The following is a 13,676-nucleotide window of genomic DNA, read 5'->3' as shown; positions in this document are numbered from 1 at the left end:
CTTTTTGGTCAAGAAGACTTAAATCCTGGCAAGTAGTGTTTTCAGATATTAGGCAGCCAGCAGACTGGATCCAGGAGCTTGGATATGCTTATGTCTCTTTACTTTTCTTCTGCTACAAAGAAGTCTGGCTTTCTCTAACTTTGATTCCTGTGCCAAGGTAAATGTAAAAGTATCCCCTATGATTTATTTGAGGTAAAAGTTATAATTGGCCAAAAAGATGGGAGACGTTGTGGTTAAAGGCTGTGGTTTGTGCATTTAGCCTGAGAAGACGCTTTGGTTCTGGCAAGGATGTTTTCACATTCTAGTCTTTGAAGTCAATAAATAACACATACCAGGCAGTGGTTGTCTCGTGGGTTTTTATGATGCCTTTTTTTTTTTTTTACTTTTTTTTATTAGGTATTTTCTTCATTTACATTTCAAGTGCTATCCCAAAAGTCTCCCAGGCCCCCTGCCCCCCCCCCCCAACTCTGCTATCCACCCATTCCCACTTCTTGGCCCTGGCATTCCCCTATACTGAGGCATATAAAGTTTGCAAGACCAAGGGGCCTCTCTTCCCAATGATGGCCGACTAGGCCATCTTCTGATACATATGCAGCTAGAGACACAAGCTCCGGGGGGGTACTGGTTAGTTCATATTGTTGTTCCACCTATAGGGTTGCAGACCCCTTTAGCTCCTTGGGTACTTTCTCTAGCTCCTCCATTGGGGGCCCCGTGTTCCATCCAATAGCTGACTGTGAGCATCCACTTATGTGTTTGCCAGGCCCCGGCATAGTCTCACAAGAGACAGCTCTCTCTGGGTCCTTTCAGCAAAATCTTGCTGGTGTATGCAATGGTGTCAGCATTTGGAGGCTGATTATGGGATGGATCCCTGGGTATGGCAGTCTCTAGATGGTCCATCCTTTCGTCTCAGCTCCAAACTTTGTCTCTGTAACTCCTTTCATGGGTGTTTTGTTCCCAATTCTAAGAAGGGGCAAAGTGTCCACACTTTGGTCTTCATTCTTCTTGAGTTTCATGTGTTTTGCAAATTGTATCTTGGATCTTGAGTATTCTAAGTTTCTGGGCTAATATCCACTTATCAGTGAGTATATATCATGTGAGTTCTTTTGTGGGGTTACCTCACTCAGGATGATGCCCTCCAGGTCCATCCATTTGCCTTGGAATTTCATAAATTCATTCTTTTTAATAGTTGAGTAGTACTCCATTGTGTAAATGTACCACATTTTCTGTATATGATGCCTATTTTATAAGTGTGGGGATTTCATGAGGCCACTGAAGAGAACATTTCATTCTAAGGGGTGGAAAGGAATTTGATAAGGAAGGGTTGGGGCAAGAGGATCCCAAGCTGAGGATTGAGTGCCAAGTGTTGGGAGAAAGTTGGAGGAGAATGTTTGGGAGGAACCGCAGGGTGGGGCAGTAGCTAGATCCTGCTGTGGCTTTGAAGCCCAGTTCAAGATGTTCTGGCTAATTCAAAGGGCGGTGAGAAGACGTGAATGAATTTGTAGTAGGGACTCTGATTACCTTGGTGATTTGATTTTATCTGGGTAATCAACAGCTATGAGACTGTGTTTTGGGGTTGAATCTTTTTCCTTTCAAAATTATTTATGTTTTCTATGTGTCATGTAAAACAGTGTAAATTCATTATATTTTCTTTCTATCTATCTATCTGTCTGTCTGTCTGTCTATCTATCTATCTATCTATCTATCTATCTATCTATCTATCTATCTATCTATCTATTTTCTGGCATCTACCTAGTATCTATGTATCTATGTATCTTTGTATCTATCTATCTGTCTGTCTGTCTGTCTGTCTGTCTGTCTGTCTGTATGTATGTATCTACCTGTCTGTATCTACCAATCTATCTATATGTATTTATGTATGTATATATTTATGTATGTATATATGTATGATTGTATGTATGTATGTATGTATGTATGTATCTATCTATCTATCTATCTATCTATCTATCAATCATCCCTTATTTATCTTCCATCTCTACCAATCAGTAATATATCTATTTTTATCATCTTCAATTATGTATCTATACCCATCCATCCATCTATCCTTCCAGCCATCCATGTCTATTAGTTTATCCTTGGTCTTTGTCAAAACTAAAAAGCCCCCAATATCTGCAATCCTCTCATCATCTCCTCAAATCCTTTTATCCATTGTCAACATCTTTTGAAATTTATAGTACAGAATCTATGCAAATGATCTTTAACAATCTAAGAATAGTTGCTGGACTAGATTACTGTATTTTGTTGTTGGGAGGGAGTGTCTTGAGATGGGAAGTATGGTAAGTCTGATGAAACTTCCTTTCTAAGCCTTCAGAATTTTAGTCCTTAAGCAGACTGATCAGCACCTTATGGAGATTTGAGAGTGAATGTCAGTGTGCTATGCATTTTTTTGGTGAGCAACTGAGTTTTCCCAGCTCTTCTAGATGTACCTTTTGTAAGGTGTTATACAGGTTGCCTCATCATATGGAAGCTAGTACTTTCGTATGGAATGAAAGAGTGAAAGGCACGGACTGCACAGCTGGCTGCATTATATGGCCCTAAATAGTAACAGAGCCACTGCTTTTATCAAGAATTTTTATCAACAGAGCTAAGAGCTCTGGAACACATTTTTAGCCTTCATCTGCCCCTTGTTGGGAACATCTCAGAATCCATTTTTATGCAGGCACTAGATCTCTGGGCCCAGCTTCAGAATGTTCAGCTGGGACGTCTGTACTATGTACTGTAGAAAAGAGGAAATAACATGGTGCATTTGTTACATTTTTTCCTGCTGTGAATAGAGTAGCATGGATATATTATACATAGAATGTCATGGATAAGAGCAGCTTACAGAAGGAAGAGTTCGTTTGGTTTATGGCTCCAGAGGAAAGTCCGTAAGAGTGGGGGAGCATGGCTGTAAGCAGACAGAGCCAGAAGCTAAGAGATCACACTTTCAGCCATAAATGTGATGCAGAGAGAGTGAACTGGAAGACTGGAAGTGGGAGGAAACTATGAAATTTTCACACACACACACACACACACACATGTGCGTGCACACATCAGTAATGTGGTTCCTTTAGCAAAGCTGTACTACCTCTTTAAACATTGCCACCAACTGTGTACCAAATGTTCAAATGTCTGAGCCTATGGGAGACAGTTCTCATTGAAACCACTATTGGAGGACCACATACATATTCATGCTGCAGATCCCTGCACACAAACACAGATCTTCTAGGAGACAACAGTGCTCATGGGTGTTGACTGCCTAGCCGATTTGACGCAAGTAGACAACCTCAAAGAGTACTGCACTATTTTATCCAAATTAGTTTCATGAACATGGCATTTAACATCCCATCTTTAGGACTTTCTTTAGGTGCTACTCAAATGGGTAAGTGTTGAGTGGTTGTGAATTTTCCTACTTACATTAAGTAGGAAGCTCGTGGCTGTGAACCTTTGTGCAAATCAGGTTAAGAAAGCCACTGCATTTCACTCGGGGACACCTGGGACTTTGTGTTTTCAGTATGTGTTCTTGTTTACTGTGGGGTGAAGATTTTCTTGCAATATGATAGGACGGCAGGGAAGTGAGCACCTGCCTAGGGTACTGGGCAAAACTGGCTTCTGCAGCTTAGCCCTTGAGACACCACCCTCCTGCTGGCTGACGAACACAGTGCTTTTTGGATTTATGTTGCCTCCTAACTCTCTCTTCTGTTTTGTTCTTCTTCATATCAAGAACTGGGAACTCCAGAGAGAGGTAGATGCATGTAGAAAATGAGGTGGATAAGAGGAGGTATGAGATTTAATTTTAATAAGTCAAATTAAAAGCATTTTTAAACGTACATTGCCTGGGGATCTCATTATTTTGTATTTTTTTTCATATTCATAAAGTATCATGCTCATCATAGCAGACTGGGCAAAGCATTGAAAACATCCCCCCAGGATGGCTCCCAGCACCTGGATGTGGATGTTTTGAAGCACGAACACATCCCCCACCCTTTTCTTTTTATATAATGGCCTGGATACTACCCAAGCCATAGTATTTTAATTTTATCATATCTTTTAAGAAGTTAAGGAAAACTTGATTTTTCACTGCATGGAGTAGTCACTGTGGCAACATGTTACAGCAAAAGACACTTGGCCCTCTGGGAATTTCGTTGTAAATATACTGATGATTCATGGTTTGACAAATGAGCTCTGTTTAGCACCAATAAACGTTTTTCTGAAACCCTCTGGAAATGCCATAACATGCCAGGGCTCAGACTGTGTACAGAGAAGCAAGAACTACTGTGGCTTATGTTTATCTCTCAAATAAACCTTGGAATTGTAATTGTGGTGATATTGAGAGCATGGAGAAACTGACTGAAATTCTCATGTTGTGGGTATTGGAGGTGTAGGGCTCTTTGGAAAGTTATTAGGATTAGATGAAGTTCTGTGGATGGAACCCCTGTGATGGCATTGGTGGATTTGTAAGGAGAGAAAGAGAGCCACAACGATTACTCTCCCTCACTTCGTGTGGCTCCTGCTGGTTAGCATTGGCTCCTGCTGGTTAGCATTGGCTCCTGCTGGTTAGCATTGGCTCCTGCTGGTTAGCGTGTAGCCAGAAGGTCTACATCAGATGCTGCATCATGCTCTTGGACTTTCCAGACTCGAGAACTACGAGCCAAAGAAACTTTTGTTCTTTATAAATTACTCAGTCTCGGGTGTTTTGAGAGCATCAGAAAGTGAATTGAATCCAATTATGACTTTTTATTTTTATTTTTACTTTTACTTATTCACTTTATATCCTGCTCACTGCCCCCTCCTGGTCACCCCCTCCTACAGTCCTTCCCCCTTTTCTTCTGAGAGGGTGTAGGGCCCCCTGGGTTTCCTCCCACCCTGGCACATCAAATCTCTTCTCAGCACACTAGCTGCAGCCCCCAGGAAAGGTGGTGTGGTGTGAGAGATTCCTCCCTGGGGGCACTCTCTCTCTCTCTACTTGAGCAGGGAGACTCCCTTAAAACTTTATTGGTTCTTCATGAATTTTATATCATGCACTCCAATTCCATTCATCTCCATTTCCTTTCTTACCTGCCCTCCACCCTTGTAACCTCCCCACCTAAGAGAGAGAGGAAAAAAATCTCATTGTGGAAGCTGTAGTGTGTCACACACTGTTCAACCTTATATACTTTTGTACACAAGTCTTTCTTTGCAGATGTTTATTGCAATGACTGGTCTGTCATGAGACCTCTAGGTTAAGCCTTCCTTTTAAACTTAATTTTATTATATTTTGGGGAGTGTATGTGAGTGTGTTGTGTATGTGTGTGTGTGTGTGTGTGTGTGTTGGGGGCACAGATTGAGGACAGATGTCTTTCTCAATTATTTTCCACCTCTTATTTTGAGACAGGGTCTCTCATCCTAGATCCTAGAGCTGACTGAGGGCTGTAGCTACAGGAGCATGCTGCCGTGCTCAGCTTTTTATATGGGTGTTGGGATCTGAATACTGACTGGTTCTTATGCTTGTGAGATAGATACTTCCACCCCCATTGCTTTCTTTAAAAAAAGAAGTAGAACATCAATTTAGTCATATTTCCACCAGATAGACTTCTCCCACTTGTCTGAATCAGACATTGATATCATGGTACACCAGGATATTGCTGGGTTCTACAAACACAGATTTGTAGGGATATATGTTCAGCATTGTGTCTGTATGCAGGAAGGGAACAAGAAACACAATGAAAGTCCTGGGAAGTGGTGATGTTTCAGCTGGTATCTTTTTATTTGTTTGGTTTTAAAATTTGGTGTCTAGTTTGCCTGCTTGCATGTCTATGCACCAGTTGCATGACAGGGGAGGATGTCAGATCCACCGGAGTTATAGATGGTTATGAACCACCTTGTAGGTGCTGGGGATCAAATTTAAGTCCTCTGGAAAAGCAGCTGGCACTTTCTAAAATTGCCGAGCCATCTCTCCAGCCCCTTCAGCTGATTTCCTAAAGACAGAACATTACATAGAAACAAGATAACCATTAGGAAGAATTGGTTCAACAATTTGGAACCAATGGGAGAAATCCTAGTATGGCTGGGAGAGATAAATGGCCTATTGGGGCTGCAACAGGGAGGCAGGAAGTAGCCTAGTGGATGCTGAAGCCAGATGAGCAGGAAGTAGTGTTATTGCTTGATGGACAGTGAGTTTGGGCTCTTCCCTGATGGTGCTGGCCTACTTTTGAAGATGCACTTACGATACAGAAAAGTCCCCGTGACTATATTCCAAAAAGAGGATATGTACAGTATTGAGAACACGAAGACATCATTTGCTTATCTACTGCTGTGATTTGAGAGGCATTAGAAAAGTGCACCTGTTCCTTCATGTCTGAAATGACATAATCACACACACACATACATCCCAGAGGATTCTTAGAGAAGGTTGAGTGGAAATTTTGGCTGCATAGCTGCTTCCTCTTGACCAAGTCTCTTGATATGTTCCTGTTTGGATGTTATCTGGCTAAAAGGCAACAACTAAGGATGTCCCAGAAGTTCCTGCTGCCAGCTTCCTGTTTGTGCTTTAGTCCAGGCACTGGATGGGTAGGTGTAATGGCTAGTTCCATGCTCTATCAACTAAGTGACTTCCAGTTTTTTTTTTTTTTTTCAGGAGGGCTCCTTCTTATTCTCACTTTCTTTGATTCTAGAAACATCCCACAACCTTTTGGGAAAAAGGAAATCATGTTTGTGTTGGTACATCACAACAATTTCCTGTTACATATGTCCAAAGATCTTCAAGAGATGTAAGAGATGTCCAAGGTCTATTTCACACCATTTTAAAGGCTCGTTTCATAGTTTTTCCCACTGAGTTGAAATGGGAGCAGGATGAACCTCAAGATCATTATTTGCAGAAACGCAGTCAGGGATGCCTGGGATGTATGGAGAAAATGAGGTCTCCAAGGATCAACCCTGCTGTTCCCCAGGCTCAGTCCCCAGGGACATCTCATGGGTTCCTGGAGCCTTTCAGATTAGCATGAGATAAGTGGGGGAAACTCTTAAGTTGTTAGAACTCCCAGTTGTTAGCTAGATGATTCACACGGTTCTTGTAGAATTTAGGGATAAAAATAATAAAAATTGATTCGAGGCTTATAACACACGACAGTGGTATAAATGTAATGTTTCTATTAACCTATTGAGTCATGATTGATTGTAGGTACTTACTTTATAGTCACTTTTTGTTTATCACCCATCAATAGCCATCTGTGTATCTGTGTTAGAATGTTTTTTATCATTGATATATTATCTGTGCACCTATATACTTATTTATGTTTCCGTCATGATTAATATTGTCAACTTATCAAGATTTAGGCCACTGGTTCTCTACCTTCCTAATGCTGTGACCCTTTAATACCATTCCTCATGTTATGGTGACCCCCCTAACCGCTAAATTACTTTTGTTGCTACCTTGTAACTGTAGTTTTGCTACTGTTATGAATTATAATGTAAATATCTATGTTTTCTTTCTGTTTTTAATAATTTATTTTTATTTTGAATGTATTGGTGTTTTGCCTACATATATGTTTTTGTGTGTCAGATCTTGGAGTTACAGACAGTTGTAAGATGCCATGTGGGTGCTAGGAATTGAACCCAGGTCTTCTGGAAGAGCAGTCAGTGCTCTTAACCACCGAGCCATCTCTCCAGCCTCAGTATCTGTGTTTTCTGATAGTCTTAGGTGACCCCTGTGAAGGGGTTGTTCAACATCCCCTCCAAGGGAGTTGTAACCCAAAGGTTGAGAACCACTGGTCTAGGAGACAAGCCTCCGGGAAGGCCTGTAAAGGATTACCTGGGTTAGGTTAATCCAGGTGGCAAGGCCCACCTTAATGCTCAACCATTGAGTGCCTGGCATCTTGGACTGAATAAAAAGGAGGAAGGGAGCTGAGCACCAGCATCCATCACCCCCTGCTTTCTGCCTGGGGGACTCAGTTTGCTGTCTCACACACATGCCACCACGTCTTCCCCAACCATGAAGAATTTCTCTTCAAACTGTAAGGCAAAATAAACCTTTCTTTCCCTAAGTTGCTTTGGTCAGGTAACTTATTGCAGCCATAAAAGATGTAACGAACATTATATCTGTCTACAGATTATTTTTTATCTATCTATCTATCTATCTATCTATCTATCTATCTATCTATCTATCATCTATCTATCTATCTATCTATCTATCTATCATCTATCTATCTATCTATCTATCTATCTATCTATCTATCTATCATCTATCTATCTATCAATCATCTTTGCTTTATCTAACATTGATCATCTACCAACCATCTGCATGCCTCTCTGTCTATTTATCTCTCTATAAAAATAACTCATACTGCTAGAAAGCAGCAGATTGAGATTAACATGCCAGCAGACTGGTTTCAGGGCCTTGATCCTATGACTTTGAGTCAAATTCCTACCTTTTCTGGTTGGGAATGTTTTTACTCCTATGTAGTTCTGGTTTTCTCATTTGCGATTGGGAATAACAATGATAACATTTATCTTGCATAATACAACATTCAGCAAAGTAATTTATGCAGTGCTTGGCACAAAATAAGCAATGTATAGATAGGCTTTTAAGAAAAACTGTTTAGTGACAGATCCTGTTAGAAGGCTACCTGCACTCGTTTATTGAGATCTCTGGTACTTCGTAGACATTTTGTCACTTCTCACACAAACAGTTGTGTGGTGATAAAAAGGCCTGTGGATTATTCCCTTACTCATTCAGGGAGATAAAGATGGTTTCTTTTAGGGACAAGATCCTGGTGTATTCAGAGAAGCCATCAGCAGAAGAGGCAGAATGGTGTCTCCTTGCACTCCTTTTCCTGAGTCTTGGCTTTTGTATGCTCTGGCTTCACACTGCTCTGCACCCAACCATATATGTGCATATATATGTGTGCATGCACATTTGTACAGGTTTACAGTTGTATGTGGGTGCATGAGCACATGTGTGGCATTTAGAGATCACCTTTGAGTGTTGTTCCTCAGGCACTGCCTGGAATTCATCAAGCTGTGTTAAGCTGGCTGACAGCCCCCTGAATTCACTTGTTTCCAACTCCACAGTGCTGAGATACAAGCACACACTACCATCACTACCACAATGCCTGGAAATTTTACATGGGTTCTGGCAAACAGTTTTGGATCCTAATGTTTATATGGTAAACAGTTTACTGAGTGATGCTTTCGATACCATGTCCTGTACTCAACCATTTTGAACTTCCCTTTTGTTGTCCATCAGTGGTGAACCATGAGTATGCCTGCCTCTCTGGATTGGTCTGGGAATTCAAAGGGTCATTAACTCATTCATACATTCGTGATTTATCATTAAGCATCAATGATACAATGATTAACGAAAATGAGACTCCTTGCCTTTGAGGAACTTCCAATGCAGGTGGCAACAGTAAACAGATCACTATGCTACAGAGAGCAAATTAAATATTGTCCAGGTGGACACAGGGGCTGGTGGTTGCAGGGGTGAAGTAGAAATGGGTTGGGGTAGGGCGTAACCTGTCCTCAGGGAGAGCAGGACGCAGTGGAGACGTTTAGGGCACTCCGAGTAGAGTGCAGACCTCTGTGATTTGGAGCTTGGGAACTTTTGGCAAATTTTAAGGCATTCTTCATCAAGTCCCAGTTGGGTTGTGGTAGTTGAGGATGATGGTTGAGAGAACTCTATCTCCTCGTTCACCTTCCTAGCTGTTCAACACAGGACATGCTTGGTATTCAGTGTTGTAGTTAGGGTCTCTAGTACAGTGAAGAGACACCATGATCACAACAACTCTTATAAAAGAAAACATTTGTTTGAGGATGCCTTACAGTTTCAGAGATTCCATCGTGGCAGGAAGCATGGCAATGTGCAGGCTGACATGGTGCTGGAAAGGAGCCTAGAGTACTGTATCTTGATTCACAGGCAGCAAAAGGACACAGTGTGTGCCACACTGCGTGTAGCTTGAGCATATATAAACTCAAAGCTGTCCTGCTCCAGTGTCACACTTCCTTCAACAAGGTCACACCTACTCCAAAAAAAGCTATATCTCCTAATAATGCCAGTCCCTGTGAGCCAGGCATTCAAACCTCTACTACATTCAGTGTCTGTAATTTAAGAATCAGGAAACCAAGGCTGAGACAGCTCCATTATCTTTTCTAATACTACTTTTTGGATCTAGTGTTTATCCTGCATGCTTGAAGAGCCTCCTGTGTGTGTAGTGTAACACAATCCAATCCTAGTAAGGAGTGAAGACAGTCAGAGAATACTGTGGCCAACCAGAGGAAACACACAGCACTTCCAAAGGAAAAAGAAAGGATGTGAGAGATTCATGGAACATGGATGAGAGTTTATTGTTGGCACTGGCTTGGTGTCAGTGGTGTCAGTGGGAGTGAGGAGAAGATCTGTGTCTGGCTGGCATGATTTCTGGATGTCTAACTTGAGATTCAGATGTGCTGAGAGTAGAGAACAAATGGAACATTGGGATGTGTTTAGGATCTCAGTGGATTATTCAAATGGAAAAATCCAGTAGGGGCAGTTGTAGGAGCCCAGAATGGGGTGTGTGTGTGTGTGTGTGTGTGTGTGTGTGTGTGTGCATGTGTGTGGGTTTACATTCTGATTTTAGATGGGGTTAGGGAGAAGAAGAGGGGTACAAAAGGGTAGCTGGGAATGACTAAGCTGTAGAGAAGACAATGAGCTAACTTGGAGATTGTCTCCAGGCCATGAATGTCTTTGGCTTGGCTCACAATCCTAAAAACATGAGTAGCAATAGTTTCCAATGTTTAAAAACAAATACAAAAAGACTTGTGAGTGTTTCTGATGAATTGGATGATGTAGCCTTCTGAGACCCAAGGGTGAGAGGCTGCAGTGAGCTCAGCTTTTTGAATAAGCTCGCATGCTTTTGCTTCTCATAGTGGGCCAGGATATCTCCTACTTTCACTGTAGGCATGGTCCTGGTCCCTGAAGGTATTTAATTTAAAACTTGAGCAGAGGAAGTGGGATTTCCTATGGACTTACACATGCTGTTAGAGAAGTGGGAGGAACAGTAAAGAGTGGTGTTAGTGGTAGGGAATGGCAGGGTCTAGGGAGTTCCAGAGAGAGAAATGCCACTATCTGGTAAACCACACGCAGACTTGGAAGCATCTTTGGGGTTTGCTGCTTGGAGCTGCCCTTAGCAAAAACACAGGTAGTGTGGTAGAAGAGGAGCAAAGGAAGGGTGTAGAAAGTAACTTCAGAGAGATGTGTTTAGGAGCTTGGGGCATGGCTTAGCTCGTAAAGTGTTTGCCAAACAAGCAAGAGAACAGGAGTTCAAACTCCAGAGCCCATGTATAAAATAAATGGGCATGGTAGTGCATACTTGTAATTCCAGCCTTGGGGAGTTGGAGATGGGCAGATTCTTAGACCTACTAGCCAGCAAGCCTTGTTTAATACAAGACACTGTAACAAAAAATAAGATGGATAGTAACTGAAGAAGATACCTGTTTTAGTTAGGGTTTTACTGCTGTGAGCAGACACTCTTATAGACCAAGGCAACTCTTATAAGAACACCATTTAATTGGGGCTGGCTTACAGGTTCCAAGGTTCAGTCCATTATCATCAAGGAACATGGCAGCATCCAGACAGGCATAGTGCAGGAGGAGCTGAAAGTTCTACATCTTCATCTGAAGGCTGCTAGCAGAATACAGAATAGGGGCAGCTAGGATAAGGGTCTCAAAGACCACACCTCAAAGACAGTGCCACACCTACTCCAAAAAGGCCACACCTACTCAAACAGGGCCACACCTTCTAATAGTGCTACTCCCTGGGTCAAGCATATGCAAACCATTGAAATACTCAATCCAAGGTTAACTTCTTATCATATATCTTTATCTGCATCTGGTAAGTATACATAAAATACTGTATAAGTAAATGTACACCTACGTGCTAGGCCAGCCTTCCACCACTGAGCCACTCCATCAGCCCTTGACTGTGTTTGTAAGAAACGGGAGGAGTCCAGTCTCAGCAAGCTTTAGTGGATTGTTCCAAAAGAAGCAGTAGTTGCCATTAAAACTAACCCTTTATGGCGACAGAACGGGACGAGGTGCTTTTGTGTTCCTGTGATGCCGGCTCCTCTGTGTCAGCTCCTCCCTTGGCAACACTAGTTTACTGTGGTGAGCTTTCAAATGCCGTCTTATATTTTCATCATCTGTGGGTTATATGCAGTCTTGGCCATGCAGTGATTTATTATCAGTGCCATAAATCCAAGAATGCTGAGTTTTCATTACTGGCTTGTAGTTTTTATAATACACTTGATTCAGTGGTGTTTGTGTGTATGTGTGGTGTCTATGTATATATACGCATGTTTTACAGGTGAACTGTCTTTTATTTTTTTTTTTACTTGAAGTGGTGACCATAATTTCAAAAGCACACTGATGCTGATTGTCCCCCTTATCTCAGTTAGTGTAACAGGCAAGAGAACTTTAATGTGGAATGGCAGTAGCTCATGGCCAAGCTGTGTGAAAAGTGCAAGGTAATAAAAAAGTTTGTCAATTAAATCTGCAAGATCCTATTATGTGACAGATGAGTTGGAAACACTTGTAGTATTATATGTATGGTAGAGTGCAAATTCTAATAAACAAGATAAAGAAATAGAAAATACATATATATATATATAGGATATAAATATATCCTATATTTAATTTTGTACACACACACACACACACACACACACACACACACACACACACACATCTCCTTATAGGATGTCCTATATCTAACTTTGATTCTAAGTAGGATATAAGTATATCCTATGTTTGACCTTGATGTGACCTTTCTCCGCTTATCCTGTGACTAGAGCACCCTTGGAGGATCTGCTACTGCAAAGGCCCCGAGGCAGCCCACACCTCCCTGGCAGGAATAAGGATGATCTGGAAAAGCCTTGTGAGTAAGAGCCTGAGGAGCTAAAAGCAAACAGAAAGAAGAGCAGAGGGAACTTTGATTTTTGGTTCTAAGATGGAAGGCACTGGAAACTGACACAATAGCAGTCAGATGTGACTTACCAATCAGACTCCAGAAATTCACAACCTTTTTTTTTTTTTTTGGTTCCAGAGGTCCTTGTGGCAATCAAAGTAGTTATGGGCCATTTTTCATCACAGTATTTTTTTTTTTTACTTCTCTCAGATATTTTGACTGCAGTTCCCCCCCCCCCCATTCCTTTCCCACCATCTCCCTTTGAAAGGATATCAAAGAAGTCAGAGAAGAGCAGGCCTCCCAAGGACACCAACCAAATCCAGAACATAACATTGTAGCATAAGAAGCTACAAGAAGATCAGGCACATACCATCACATCAAGGCTGGACGAGGCAGCAACCCAGTAGAAAGAAAAGGGACCCACAGTAGGGAAAAGAGTCAGGGCCAGCTCCTGCCCCACTGTCAGAACTGTTTTCAAATACAAAACCAAATGCAAAACAAAAGAGCCACAGGATAGAAAGGACTCCTATCGTCTTGAAATGCATTTATCAAAATACTAAAACCAACTTGTGATTCAGCAATTTATGCATTCCTTTATTAAATCATTAAAGAAGACTTAGGCGTTGGTATGTGATTACTGTGAAATCAAAGCAGTTGTGAGTCGAAGAGGCATTTTGGGGCCCCTGTAGCAACTCTTCCTGGGGCCAGGGATTATCCAGACCTTTTGTTGTGGTAATTGGTATTACTACCCAACACCAGTCTT

General features: G+C 41.7%; 1 protein-coding gene across 7 annotated transcripts in view; it reads left to right on the top strand.

The window, feature by feature from the left end:
- Window positions 1-13,676, top strand: part of Kcns3 (potassium voltage-gated channel, delayed-rectifier, subfamily S, member 3) — a 60,967-nt gene that overhangs the window by 8,171 nt on the left and 39,120 nt on the right. The window lies entirely within an intron of this gene.

The sequence above is a fragment of the Mus musculus genome, chromosome 12, assembly GCF_000001635.26.
Source record: "Mus musculus strain C57BL/6J chromosome 12, GRCm38.p6 C57BL/6J".
Lineage (NCBI taxonomy): Eukaryota > Metazoa > Chordata > Mammalia > Rodentia > Muridae > Mus > Mus musculus.
The sequence above is the reverse complement of the archived record's forward strand: the minus strand, read 5'-3'. Positions and strand labels throughout refer to the sequence as shown.